The sequence below is a fragment of the Candoia aspera genome, chromosome 2 (assembly GCF_035149785.1).
Source record: "Candoia aspera isolate rCanAsp1 chromosome 2, rCanAsp1.hap2, whole genome shotgun sequence".
Lineage (NCBI taxonomy): Eukaryota > Metazoa > Chordata > Lepidosauria > Squamata > Boidae > Candoia > Candoia aspera.
Window position 1 is genome coordinate 75,710,999 of NC_086154.1, and position 14,485 is coordinate 75,725,483.

General features: G+C 38.5%; 1 protein-coding gene across 2 annotated transcripts in view; it reads right to left on the reverse strand.

Annotated features, from left to right (window-relative positions):
• The window catches only part of MYOT (myotilin), a 58,053-nt gene extending 45,061 nt beyond the window's left edge, over window positions 1-12,992 (reverse strand). Inside the window, exon 1 of one of the 2 annotated variants that reach the window (XM_063292268.1) lies at window positions 12,847-12,992. The gene's annotated coding sequence lies outside the window, so the exon portion shown is untranslated. The remainder of the gene's footprint in view (window positions 1-12,846) is intronic. The other variant, XM_063292267.1, reaches the window with a different exon arrangement.
• Between the last annotated feature and the right edge of the window lie 1,493 nt (window positions 12,993-14,485).

The window sequence follows — 14,485 nt, forward strand, 5'->3', positions numbered from 1 at the left end:
TGGGACTGATATACCAGATTACGATGAAGCCTTTTTGCAATCCTTTATTTAAGCTTTCTTGGGAAACTAATCCCTTTAGCTAGTTCACAAAAATATTTCAAAGAAAAAATACATGACAACTGTCACATATTTATGACTAATCACATGGAATTTGTGCCCTGATATATCAGCACAGCCAGCCTTAAGGAGCCTTGGGTACCAGGCTGAAAGATATGCAAAGCTTAGCCCAGTAGTCTGATATTTGTTGAGTGTATCATCTGTAGAATGTGTGGATGAAAACAAAGCAAAATAGGAAGGTACTATAACCTTTAATATTCTCTCCCTCCCGATTCTACTAATAGTTTTTTGTTCTAACTTCAGAAGTGAACATATAAATGAAAACTACTGCATATTTCCTTTTTCTTGAGCAGAGTAATCTTTGTTTCAGATTAAAATAAATTTCAGATAAAAATAAACAGGATACAGCTTTACTTTGAAGTGACTTTACAACAAATAACTTAAATGCAAGTTGCAGAAGATTAATTTAAAACTGAATAACTTCTTTTACTTCTAACCTATCTTTATCTTCTATTCAAACTCTTGCTCCTATAACAGAGAGTGAGAGTGTTTAACCAATCCCAAAATATCCTGTTTGAACTAATACAGATATTTTGATATCTGTAATTCATCAGACTCCTCCATTCCTAAGCTGTCAATCCATCATGTCTAAAATAACAAAGACCAATTAAATTACATACTGCAAAACCTGGAAGGAGAGATGAGAAGTGGGCTAACTTTTAAGTTAACAGTATTTTCATCTATACTGTGAGCTATAAGCCCTGTTATACTTTGAATTATTGCAGTCCTGCAACTATGCAACTTGCAACAACTAAAAATAGTCCTAGATGCTAGTTAATACATTTTAGCTTCAATGAGCTATAGTGTGCTGATTCCATAGCACACTGCATGGCAGAGGAGTGGTAGTCAACTCCATAGCAAAAGCTGCTACACCACCCAACACAACATAGACAGATCCAAATCATGTACCCACTTGCATGAAGATAGAGCAAGGTATCTTCAGACACCTTTGCAAGTTAATAAATGAGGTCTCTCACTGATGACCATTAAATAACCAAGACAAATCACTATAGTATTGAAAACAGATACTTAACAGGAGTATTGATATTTTGAGATTGTTCTAAGCATTTTTGGTTGGCTCGGTGTTGACTTAACAAGATATGTAAGCACAACTGATTACAGTTTATTTAGTAAACCATGGTTAAATAAGTCATGATTTAGTGCAATAAACAACTTCCATGTTAAATTCCTAACAGTCAGTAGACTTGATAGATGATTTGAGATAGGGCATATCTACTCAATTTCATGTTATTTCTCAAGCAAGTTATGTCAAGTCAAGTTGGTTGAAAATGACTCAATTTATATAGGCATTGTGAGATAGTAATAAATAATAATAATAATATCCATTAGGATTGGAAGAGATTATAAATATTAAATAAATAAATATTATTTGTAGTGATTATTTATAGCAAATCTTTCTTGCAGTACTGTGTGTTGTAATACAAAGCAACCTCTTTTAGAATCTCCAAGCCACCAAATGGTGCTATTTTGAAATAAATGGCTCAAATTTGGGGACAGTTTATTAAGTAATAATACAGTGGAGACATTAATAGTAAGTAATCAGTTTAAGATTGAAACCTTTATTGTACAACAAATACTTTGATACAATCTGCAGCAGTTTTTTAATGCTTTATTCAATTCTGGGTGAAAAAGCTAAATAATCTTATGCTCATTAACATTTACACTTTAAATCGTAATACTGATATAACATTTCTATCTTTTAAAATCTTCAATAGTCTAAGTTGTCTAAACATTAGATTACATTCGAATGTAAATAATACAGTAGAATATACCACTGTATTGAAATAATATTATGTATTGCATATGTTTCACAACAATGTGACAAAAATATTATTATAAAAAAAAGAACCAACATAAATAAAAGAAAAAAATTGCAGACAATTTGCACACACTAGTAATCGCTTTAACTGATTTCACAATCCACGTAGAAACATTCTACCACTCGGTGAATCACGGTGAGAACTGTGTAATTCTTAATTTTGCCACCACAACTTTCTAGTGGCCTACTGAATGACTGCATTGTTTGCTTGTGAACAAATGTACAGAGCTCTTCCCTCACAAGGAAACATTCTATCATACCTCCCTGAAATTTCCTACTTCTCAATGAATAGATGTAAAAACTATCGTTCGGAGAACATTTGCTTTTCACTTGAGCATAATTTTATAAAAAGAAATCTATGTAATCTCTCTCTACACTTCTCCCCAACCACTTGAAAGGCATTTAAATCCATGGATGTTTTGAATTTTCCATGTCTATACTAAGTCACTGCTTTGATCCAACTGTCCTTTCTTAAATGTCTTTGGAAGAAGATGACAAATGGCTAAGCTCCAGGGAAGGCATATGATGGCTTCTAATCCTCACACTGATTGATGTCCAAGCTAAACCAATGCTGGTTCCAACGGGAGGAAGATTAAACAGGAAGAGGAGTAAGTCTATGAAGACAAACTGGAGTTCCAACTTTTGGCTCAGTATTTGAGGGATTTTGTCTGAGATCATTTTAAGTTAAGATAAAGAGAAAATGAAAATGTTTAACCTACTATTTGGGGAATAACAGATAACGGCCAAATTAAAATGGAATAACCATGTCGTTCTTTATTGTTGCTGCTGAACTCTTATTGTCTGGGGAACCAATTGTCAGGGAGAGACTGGTGATCTTCCATGTCTTTCTTAAGGGGGAAATAAATGAAGCAATAAACAGTCATTTTATTGGCCAATAATGCACAATGAAACAGTCTTTGTACTGTACTATGGCAATGCCATGGAATGCAAAACAGAAAAAATGCAAATACGTTTGGTCCTTCCACAAACTCAAACACTATTTATGCTGGCTTTATAGTATACTCTTTATTTTTTTAACAACCGTAGATGACCCTACAAATTCTGGGGCTAGAAGTAAATCAACATTTATCCATGGGGCTTTCTGACCAGTATCATTTTATTCATGTATGTATTTAAGCAATTTATATAGCTGCCCATCTCACAGCAGTGACTCTGGATGATGCACAAAAAATCAAAATGAAACCAAGCCGTAATACACCAAACTGAATGCTAAAATAATAATAGCACTAATAATATTTAACACATGCCCCTGTCAAAAAATAAATCCAATTTTAAACTATACAAACCAAACAAACAAATCTACCAGTGGGGTTGGTTTAACCTCCCTTTGGATTTAATGCTAAACCAAAAATACCATTATTTTTGTCTAATTTAAAGTGAATAGGCATGTAGTGAATAACCTTCCCCCAGTTCCACAGGGAGGGAAGAAGCTTTGCCTGGTGGAACATCCAATTGTACAGCTCTCAAACGGAGTAGGATGACTGCTTAGATCAGACCTGGGTGATCTCTGCTTCCATTGCTGCATGGAACCCTTGGACCTCATTTTTCAAGGAGCCATGGAGACTCTTCTGCATGACAATGCAGGGTGTGGCTTCCTGCCATTTTAAGGCAGCTACCCTATGAAAACTGCAATGTAAGTCCTTCATAGGCTTAACACAGTTAAAGTCAAATTCCAAATCCATGTCTGAAGCTCATTGATCATTGCTATAATGCCCCTTGTGTTCTCTTCATTTGATAAGATTAAGTCATGGGTGCTCTCAAAAAAATCTAAGAAAGAGATAGGGATTTTTCAATAAATAGTTTTCCAGTGTTAAAAGAAGAACACCTTTGGGGACAAAGGTGCAGTTGCCTCTAACCCAGAGCTGTGAAAATTTAGGTTTTCCAGTTATTCCAGTAGCCCCAGTATGGCTGTTACTAAGGGATCTTGGGGGTGGAAGTTCAGCCACAGTTGGAGGGCTTCAGATTCCATATCCCAGGCCAGTATATGAAAAGAGAGTCACACAGATGCTGTTAAGATATGGAACCCTCCCCCCCCCCCCCAAAAAAAAGGTTGGTGTAGTAAATAATTATGTACTTTGGTAAGACAGCTGTTCTGTAAAAAATCTCTTTAATTTAATTGTCCCAGCTTCAGACATTAATATCAACTTCCCATAGTGTTTTCTATTCATTATGACAGGATTAAAATTTAACATATCAACTCCTGGTGACTTCAGGGACATGTCCATGAAGCTTTCTTGATAGAATATGGAAGTGGTTTGCCATTGCTTTGCTTCTCAGCTGTTACAAGTCCCAACCAGGCCTGACCCTGCTTAGCTTCTGAGCCCAAGGTCAGCTATTTGCTATACTATTTTCCATTCTCAATGGATCAGGTAGCATAGCAATAAGGCCAGAGCTAACCGAACTTTCCCCTGAGGGATGGGTATTATTCTCAGATCACCTGCTATTTTTGCTTAACTGGCAATCTATTGGCAAATGAGAAGCATGCTTCAGTTTGAAGCAGAAGCCTTACCATAGCAGGAACACCAGCCTTACAGATAAATATCAACACGATCCATGCCCTCAGATCTTAGTGAGGTGAAATACTTGGTTCCAAATGAATTAGGTACTCTACAGGCAGATTTGGGCTCAGATCCCCTATGTTTCACAACTGCACATGACTTAATTCCTGGAGCATGTTTTCAGGGACAGTAGGTGAGCATGTATGGGAGACCCTTCCTGGAGAGTTAGGGTGGAGAATTTAGAGGTTGGTATTCCTTCAGAGAGTTACGTCTCATTGTAGTGGAGCATTAAAGGAGAGATTGAATCTTCTCCTGCATCATTCTCTATTTGCAATTAGTTGGCATGCAAAGCCAGTGAAGAGAATGTATGTCCAATCAGTTTTTAAAATCTACTATTATGAGGAATCAGTCTTTTAGCCCTCTTCAGCCCTGCGTTACCCACCCTGACTGGTGGCCACTCTCCAGGGCTTCTAAAAACACATACCATGTTCATTGTGCAGGATACAGGTAAACTGACTGTTTGTATCTTCATTAGATGAAGCGCATGGAGACCTGAGCCAAATTGGGACCACTGCACTTGAGTTGCGAGGGAAGTTTAATTCCTTCCCGGGTAAATTTTATAAAGGAAAAGACCCTCCTGCACTTGCTGTGCACAGATATTGCTTTTGCCTGGTAAGTCTTTCCTCTTCTTTGAATTTCCTTCTTTGAACACAATGATGATTGAAGCTATAAGCCAGAAGGTAAAAGAAATCTCTTTTATGAGCCTTACTTGTCTTAACAAAGTGCTACAAGTTATCCCATGGTGTATTCCAGAAGAAGGAATAAAAGCCAAACCAGATGCTGTGTTGCATATATTACAGTATTGCAGTTGCCTTTCCTTTCAAATAACATTTGCACAACCCTCAGATCTAGATAGGGATTTTAGTGCAAAGTCCATTTTACTGCCCAAAGTTGTTCCTTGTCCCTAGTGCAGCTTCTCTTCTAGTATAATAGGAACAATATAAATTAGTGCAAGCACCCAATGAACGTGCCATATTAATATGTTGAAGTGGCAGGATTTAGATTTGAAGCCCTCAGGGCTGCCCATCCATATCTTAAGAGTTCCTGTGAGCATGCACAGAGGGCATTTCAGTCTCCACCAGGTAATCGCAGCTTGCTCCGCACATCTGTTGTGAAGGAATAAGATTTCCACTGCTACATAACAGGCTATGTCTTCCTGGCAGATTTCGGTTGCTAATTTTAGATATTAAATATGCTGTCAACAAGCAAGGCAATAGAAGCTTGCTCCTAGTTGATTACAATTGCTTTGGAGTAAGTTCATGTTATTCAAGAGAAGCATTACCCATCTAGTGGAATAAAGTATACATTGTACAAACAGTGCGACACAAAACTGGCCCGTCTTTCCAACATCAGAAGTTTCTAATTTGCCTTGGCAGCAGCCTTGGTATTGTACTGGTCATGTCCTTGAAAAAATACCATCGTCTGTACCTAAGGGAGTCTTTTTAGCAAGCTCAGTGTTCCACGTAAATCGCAACCTTTACTGGGTGTAATTTTAGACATTAGTGAAGATGACGGAATTAGACTCTGCCAGATGAAGAGAGAGGACCTTTGCAATCCAATACCAGGAATATTATAAGGTACATACCGATCATGCTGTTGATAGAAACAATAATGACGACTACCTGAATAGCTGAGATGTTTCCACAGTTATGTTATCTCCAAGAGAGGGACAAAAGTAATACAGAGAGGGTTAAGAAAATATTATGGAGGCTCCATGGAATACTTTGCCAGACATCTGAAAAGCAGACAGTCGCTTAAAACTGTTAAGCAGCCAGCATTTTTCCTAGTAGTGTGGGGTGTGAAAAGGAATTTCTGTAACTTCCTCATAAAGAAGACAGCTTCCTTCAGTAGTATTCAACAGATCCTATTGAATAACCATTGTTCAATTTCAGAGTATTCCACTGACTTGGATATTATGAATTTGGGAAATCACATTGCAACATGAAGCAATACTTATGCCTTCATAATGAAGATCATCTCTTTGCTGAATATTTATATGAATAGACTGAGTTTCAAAACCTGATTGTACATTCTTATAATTTAGTTTTATTAAATTATTTTAAATCATGTTCCTGGATATGAATGGGTACTTAAGGGTATGTTTTTGGAAATTCTGACTTGGTCCCAGTTTGAGACACCTAAAGATTGGGTTATATAATAATAAGCACAACCCTGCGATTCTATGTTCATTTCCTCCTTCCGCACTGTTCTAAAAGAAATGTGTATATGTAATTATGAATTTGGCAGTTCCTTGAACAGTATGATACAATTTTTTAAAAGTTCAATATTTAAGACTTATTTTCAAGAAATATTTAGACAATTTGGAAACATAAAGCACAAAACTTTATCATAATCAGATAAAAAGATATAAATATATTAAAACAAAGTTTTGTTAATCCAACAGAATCAAATGGAATTATTTCATTCACCTTTACTGGATCCTCAACTTAGCATTTTCCAAATGTAATAGCCATATTGGCTGGGGATGATGGAATCCCAACAAGTTTGAAGGACACCAGTTGGGGATAGCTGGATCCTCTACCAGCCTGCTACAAGGTTTCTCTCACTTTTGATTTTTAAAATGCTTCAAGTGAAGGCCAGTTATATGAACTGTATTGTTACATATAACTTGCACTGTTGCCACTAATGGCCAGACAGGCTTGTGACCGGTTTTAGAGGAAGCAAACATTTAAAATTAGGATTCCTATATACTTGTACTTTTCACGATTCTTGGGGGGGGATGTTTAGTAGAATTGGGGATTGATGATATAAAAACAATTCTATGGATTAAGAAACTATATTTTTCAACAGTTGTATTATTTGGGATCTATCTATCTAATCTATCAGGATACCCATAATAATAATAATTATAATATAATAACTGGCTGGTGCACAAGTTGAAATACACCCAATACAATAAAAGCAGAAGAACATGATAACCTGAGGACTAATACACCAAACATATTAATAAAATTCCCATAGGAAATTACTCCAGCAGCTCCAGCATAGCTGATACTAAGGGACTAAGAAAACATAGAACTCCCCCTAACCTAGCACTGCAGAAAATGTCAGGTCTTCAAGGCCTGTTTAAAGGACAGCAGGGTTGGGATAACTTGAAGCTCCAGGGATACTATTCCAGAGAGTAGGCACTGTGACAGAGAAGGCACACTGCCTGGGCCCCATCAGATGACACTGTTTGAGATGGGACCTGGAGCACATCCACTATCAGATCTTACTGGACAGGCAGAAGCAATGAAAGAAAGATAGCTAGGCCCTATGCCATGAAGGATTTTATAGATCACAAGAAGTAACTTGAGTTTGTGATAAGCAGTACAGCTCATGCAGCAGAAATGTTACATGGGCCTATGGAGATGCGACCATAATTGCCTGCACTGCTGCATTCTGGACCTGCTGCAGCTTCCAAGTGGTCTTAAGGGGCAGCCCCATGTAGAGTGCTTGCAGTAAGTCCACACATGAGGTGACTAATGTGTGAATGACTGTGAGAAGGGACTCTTCATCCAAGGCACAATTGGCATACCAGACAGATCTTTCAGCAGGAAGTGTAAGTCCAGGAGGACCCCAAAATTGTGCCCCAGTTCTGTTTTGGTGAGAGCTACCAATTAAGAAATAAAGAAGAAAAATTCCTGGTACCAGAAGAATCAGGAATACCCAGTCACTTGGTCTTATTGGCATTGAGTTTAAGCTTGTTCCTTCCCTCCAGATGCCAGCATCCTTCAGACAGTGAGACAAGACCTCAACAGCATCACTTGGTTGGCCTGAGATCAAGTTATAAAACTGGGTAGCATCAGTATATTGTTAATATCTGATCTTAGTCAATGGATGACCTCATTCACTGGCTTCATGTAGATGTTAAACTGGAGGGGTGAGAAGGTAAAACCTGATGGCACCACATAAGTTAGGGCCTCAGGCTTGACCTCTCCCCCCACAATCAACATCGACTGTTGAGAAAGGAAGAGAACCACTGCAACACCATGCCTCCCACTCCTAATCCCTGCAGTCAGTCCAGAAGGGTACCTTGATTGATGGTATCAAAGGCCACAGAGAGATCAAGGAGAATCAGGACAGTTGTACCACCAACACTGCAGCTCTTCCAGAGGTCATTAACAACTGCAATCAATGCTGTCTCTTTACTTTGTCCTGGCTCAATACCCAACTGAAAAGGTCCAGATAAACTATGTCCTCTAGGGTCCTCTGAAGCTGCAATCTGACCAAAGTTTTCTAGCACCATCACCAGGCCAGTAACGGCTTCTTAAGAAGGGGGCACACCTCTGCCTCTTTATTTTATTTATTTGTCAACTTATATGGCTATCCATCTCACCAATGCGACCCTCTCACTCAAAGATGCATTCATCACCATATGGACCCAACCACACATCACCTCCTGGGCAGTCTTAACTAGCCAGAGGGAGATGGATCTAGAGCACTGGATCCTGTCCCACTTCTTCCCCCTGCAATAATTTGAGCTGTAATTGAATAGTAGCGTAGGGACACAATTACAAGGCATCTACCTTGCCACCTGATATTTACATCTAGATCTAGTGCAAAGCAACAGAGTATTGGATCAAAGGGATTATTAATTTGAATCCACCATAGATGATTGTGTTTGATCTGTCTGTCAGTTTTCAGCTCCACATTTCCAGAAGCAATCTAAGATGTTCCTTTATGATAGCAAATGCTCTGTGCCATTCCCCCTGCATGTCCTTTCTCAGTGTTTCACAGGACCCATCAAGAAGGTAAAGAAGGATAGTTCCCTATTTAACTAACATCAAGAAGAACAGGCTGCCAGGAAACTTAGGCCCACATAACATAAAAGATGATAAAAAAGCTCAGTGTCCAGGCAGTACAGTTTTTTTATTATATTGTTATGGAAATAAATGGAAAGAGTGAATGAGAGAAAACAAAATGGATGATAGAAAAATTCACAATGTGTGTGAGTGTATGCATCCAATTTAGATTGTGCTTTTTTAATGTCCTTATTAACATTAAAAAAATTTATGATACTAAAATAGAAAAGTTTTAATGCTATTATTTACTGTGGGTGTTTTTTTAATGTTATATTCTCACCATGAACATTTTATGTTGATATTGTCATGTTATTCTGGGGATGGTTTTGTAAGCTACCATGAATCTAAATAGAATTGACACCATTAAAAAAAAATGTAATTGTGCTGCCTACTTTTTTTTAGATGCCTGCATGAGCCCTTTGCATTTTTTTGCTCCAAAGAGAAGCACCGTTTTCTTAAAATGTAGCAGAAATTCCAACATATAATATCAGCCATCCTCAAAATCTCACAGCAGATTTGGCAGTGCCTTTCACATTTTTTAAGCATCCAGGATTTATTGTTGTGAATTAAGCAACTATTCAACGATTTGGGAACTATACAGTGTTTCCCCCCAAGTGATTGGAGAAACCCTCAGAATAAAAAGTCTTCATCAAGAGCTAGGGCTCCTTCGTTTTGAAGAAAATAATACTAAAACACCAACCCAGAGCTCTTCCTTTTGACATGCCATGGCCAGATCTGCCCTCTCCTGCCCCCTTCAGTGTCACCTTGTGCTTACTGTTCATGAGCATGACTATCTGGGAGAAGGTAATCCTTTGCTATCTGAGACATAGTCCTGCAGTTTTTGACACACAAGTGCTAGAGCGCAACATCCACAACATACAGGCCAAACACAATTCCAACATGCTGTACACACACACACACACACAGAGTTTATAAAGTAATAATTGCAGGGACAGGGACAGCAGTATATGGGCAGGGATATTGTTAGGACTGACAACAAATAATGTGTATTGGACTATCAGGAAATCTGTGATGGAACCACTTCTAGCTAAAATGAAGTTCAGCCAGTGGGGGCAAGTGGAAGGTTCTACTTTCTTTCCAAAATACACAAAGTAGTCTTTTCTGTCTTTTTTTCCCTTTAATCTACAGAAAACAGAAGCTCCTCTTCCTTTCTGAAGTAGTCATGTGACCTTCCAACATTGCTGTGTGGAGCACATGCTTTGTATACAAAAGGACCCAAGTTCAGCCTGTGCCATCTTCTGGCACTGATACTCGTTGGACACAAAACTGAGATGAACTACAGCAATATTCTACAAAATGGGAGCTAGCTGTTTTACTATGAACTATCTAGAGTTTACATCCATTCCTGAGTTGCAAACATTTTAGTTCCAGAATGAAATCATCCTGGGTTAGGAGACTTCTAATTATCTGATATCTGATCTACCACCCTCCAACATCTGCTTGGCCAGTGCTTGTTTCAGAATGCTGGGCTAATCTGTAGCCAGATCCTGCAGGACTCTTCTTACGCTCTTGTAACCTGGAAATCACAGCATTCAGTTCCATATCCTGGCTCAAAAGTGAATAACCCTATTGACAGGCTCCACTTCCTATTTTGCAATCATTGTTGTACTTAGCTTGGTAGTCCAATGCCTATGCCAGTTATGTGGTCCAAACTTCAGCCCTTACACTGCAAATATTTCAGACAAAATTTAATTTAGATGCAAGCCATATAGGGCTTTCAGATGGTACATCAGGTTCCATAGCCTGCAGAAGAAATTAAGAAACCAGAATTGCTTCTTTCTGCAGAAGATGAATAATATGTTCTCCACAACTCACATTTGCTAAACTGTCATAAACTGCACCTGCTGCAGCTTCTGAGAAGCCTCCAGGAGTGGATCTTACACACAGCACATTGCAGTAATATTATCTGACTCTTCAGAGAACGGTAAAAAAGGCCGAACATGAAGGAAACTCTTGTAATCATTCCATCCACTGTAAATGGGCAACCACTTTGGTATTTTTCTGTTCCAGAAACTTTCATGGAGATCCCCTGTTTAGAGTTGTACTCCAGGATTCTTTTGTAAATGTATTATTTATTTTGTAGCAATCCTTGTACTAGTATCAGAAAATGATTTAATAATTAAAAGACAGCTTGATACATAGTAATGTAATGAATCTAGTGGCACAGTGTTGAAGTAGATCTCATCTGATATGTGAACACATAAAAGTTTTCTTAAAAAACCTCTACATATTAGTCACTTGGAAATAAAAAGATAAAACTCATGAAAACCATTCCGGCCAAGTAATCATTCAGGATGGATTAGAAAGCTCCCAGTTTTGTCAAACGAGGACAATGCTAATGTACGTGCCTTAAAGGGGAACTTAACTGAACTCTACGCCAGTTCCATCACGTATGCACGTAGCCATGGGTGGAATTTATAGTGATTTCCATTGCAAGTGAATATTAAACAGAATCTCTTAAAAATATAAAGGGTTGCCCTCATTTTGCCTCCTGAAAGTAGGACATAAAATAATGGAATGTATCACTTTCCCCTACCCTGCCTCCCTGCAGAAATGTCAAACTACAATTCCTATCACCCCAACCAGCGGTTACTGGAAATTATGGATATTGTAACTCATAACTTTCAGAGGGCCACAGAGGAAGCTAAGAATAGATCCTGTGACTGTAATCATAAAACTGCCAATCCTACTGTTGTGTAACTGGATTTATTGCTCCTTCTTCCCAGCTACTTTTGAGTTTTTAAACCTGACTTTGTAGGCTAACAAACAACACTGACTCAAAAGACTCATTTCAAAGGCCAGTGGTAAAATCATTGCTTTGTCAAAGACACTATTCCCTGTGGGAGGCTTTATTTTTAAAGGTTACCTGTCTTATAAAAGCAGCACATCTATATTTGGCCTTTGGCCGCATCGTGTCCTTTGAGGATTCTTTTTCTCGGAGATTGCAACGTGCCTCAAAATATGCTGCAAACCCATCGAACATAATGAGGTGGTTTGATAGCAAGGGGATGTGGATTTCTGGGATTAATGGAATGGCAGAGGCCTCTGTCTCTGCCCAACAATCTCTCCTTCAGTGCTGGGAAGCCCAGGCCATGGAGCCCGGTCTGTCTGGGATGTATAGCAGAATCCATCCTTGGAAATCCGATCCAATTAATTTCTAATTTTACCTACGTGTGTAGCATTTAATATAGAAGCAGCTGATGGAGTATAAATCCACCAGCCTGTCAAGCAGCTCAAGTGCAGTGCTAAAGCAGATATCTTTCTTTCCACACACGCAAGCTTGAAAGCAGTGCTCTGGTTTTTCGGGCAGGCTGCAATTGTACTCGAGCAGACAGACAAGAGCCACACAATCATCTCAGTAGGATACGTGAAGGGTGGCAGCACCTCCAAAACCCTAGAAAGAATGCAAGGGTTTAAGCTGAAATCAGCGATATGGGATTGATACTGCTTAGCTCAACGGAAACATTCCATGCCATTTACCTACCTGTTCGTTTTATAAGCAGTTAAAAACAAAAACAAAATCTGTTCAAAGACTTTTGCAGGGCAATCCCTGGCGAAACTCATCTATCTCCTTGAAAAATGTTGTTTACAAATCACACCATAAAAGTTTTCAAAGGGTTGCCTCCTCTGTGCTGAGGCTAAGCTGTTGGTAGATCCTTGAGCTTCTGGGTGTCACTCTAATCACTTAGGGACAAATTGAGGAAGTGACCTCAGGGTCTGCTCAGATTTCGGCCTTTTTGTCAGCTGACTCAAGATTATGAGACAAAACCGCAAGGCCTGGGCTGTTATTGCCAAAGCGTGATTGTGGAGCCATTTCGTATGCAATTCTATATGACATGGTCTGTAATCATGACGTGTGACATCAGGATATAGACCAGTGGAGACTGTTAGCCAGTCTTTTTCTAAAAGACGCAGGCTCAGTGAAAGAAAATATTCAACCAGCTTTGCATTTATTTGCCCATAAATGGAAGTGCAGAAACTGATTATTAAACTTCTGTTAGTTAAAATGTAATTGTGATCTTGGATATGAATTGTTCTTTTAAAAAATTATGAACACAGAATGTGTTATGAGTCTATAATCAGCAGCATCACAAATTACTCAGTGTATATTTTATTTATTTATTTATTTATTTATATTTCGAATTTCGTCACCGCCCATCTTACTCAAAGAATGACTCTGTGCTAACCCATGATTTATTGAATAAGCCATAATTGACAGGATTATAGCTTAGCGAAATAATCAGCATAAGATGGGCTCAGAAATACTGGACCAAGTCTCTGCTTCTGAGAGATGTCAATTACAGCAGATTCCTCTGACTGTTGAGAGGATAAAATGGTATATTTAAAAAAACACATAATAACATTCATATACTGTCTTTAATCTACTCATGCATACATACTTACTGCAACATTATGGAAAGGACAGAGAGTAAGAAATAGTAACCCAAAGAAATTAAACGCATAAAGACGAAAAAGAAATATGGCTACATCTAGTTTACATCAACCCTATTCACAATACTATTCTGTACAAATAAGTCACCAATGCTTCTTCTAAGCCCTCTCCAAGCTGAGAGGAGCCAGTCTGGTGTAGTGGTCCAGGGGCTGCGCTGCAAAATGGGAGACAGTGAGTCCTATTCCCCTCCCAGGTATGAAGCTAGTTGGGTGACTCTGCTCCAGTCATTCATTCTCCGCCTCTCAGGGATGTTGTTGTTATGGGGCAAACAGGAGGCAGGAGCATTATGCAGAGTGCCTGGAGTTGTACAAAATAAAGGTGAGATATAAATCTAACAATAAAAAATACATCATTCATGCACTGTGTTTGTTTTTCAAACCTCTCACTTCTTTCTTTTGGACACTCACAACTCTGCCCTACCACAACTTTCTCAGTCTTCTCCTATTTCTCAATTCATCCACTCTTCTTTCATAGATTTGGTTTGCAATTCCATTCGCATTCATTCTCTCTATGCCCAAACCACCTCCATGTACCTTTTTATACTGGCCACTCATTTTTGTATTCAGTTTACATTCATTTAGCACCACTTACTCTCTATGTCTTCTTGTTTTACCATGCACATTTGTTAAGGATCCTATTCTAGGGGCACTCAACTTACTTTTATGTTTCT